The sequence below is a fragment of the Morone saxatilis genome, unplaced genomic scaffold (assembly GCF_004916995.1).
Source record: "Morone saxatilis isolate NCDOM2014 unplaced genomic scaffold, NCSU_SB_2.0 Contig10, whole genome shotgun sequence".
In the NCBI taxonomy this organism is placed as follows: Eukaryota; Metazoa; Chordata; class Actinopteri; family Moronidae; genus Morone; species Morone saxatilis.
The window spans coordinates 14,683,033-14,683,236 of record NW_023339652.1 but is presented as its reverse complement, the minus strand read 5'-3'; the positions used below and the strand labels follow the sequence as shown (position 1 = coordinate 14,683,236).

Here is a 204-nt window from a genome sequence, read left to right as displayed (position 1 = left end):
ACAGCTGAAGATATCCAAATGCACCGACATCAGGGGACAGCAGACTCCTGCCCTGTAAGTCCAAACCGAAGTACACAGATCATCTCTAACATAAATAATAAACAGAATAAACAAACTGTTAGGAAAAAGAAATAGAAAGGAGGCAAAAAACTCCACAGAAAAAAACAATGGTCAGCTTACCCCCTCCTTCTGCATTTAGTCCCA

At 40.7% G+C, this 204-nt stretch overlaps 1 protein-coding gene and 1 long non-coding RNA gene across 2 annotated transcripts in view; one reads left to right on the top strand and one right to left on the bottom strand.

Moving 5' to 3' along the window:
- Positions 1–204, bottom strand: part of LOC118342480 (plexin-C1-like) — a 35,504-nt gene that overhangs the window by 27,304 nt on the left and 7,996 nt on the right. The gene's annotated exons all lie outside the window — the stretch shown is intronic.
- The window catches only part of LOC118338765, a 1,893-nt gene continuing 1,689 nt past the window's right edge, over positions 1–204 (top strand). Inside the window, exon 1 of the long non-coding RNA XR_004797279.1 lies at positions 1–54. This is a non-coding gene — a long non-coding RNA (uncharacterized LOC118338765). The remainder of the gene's footprint in view (positions 55–204) is intronic.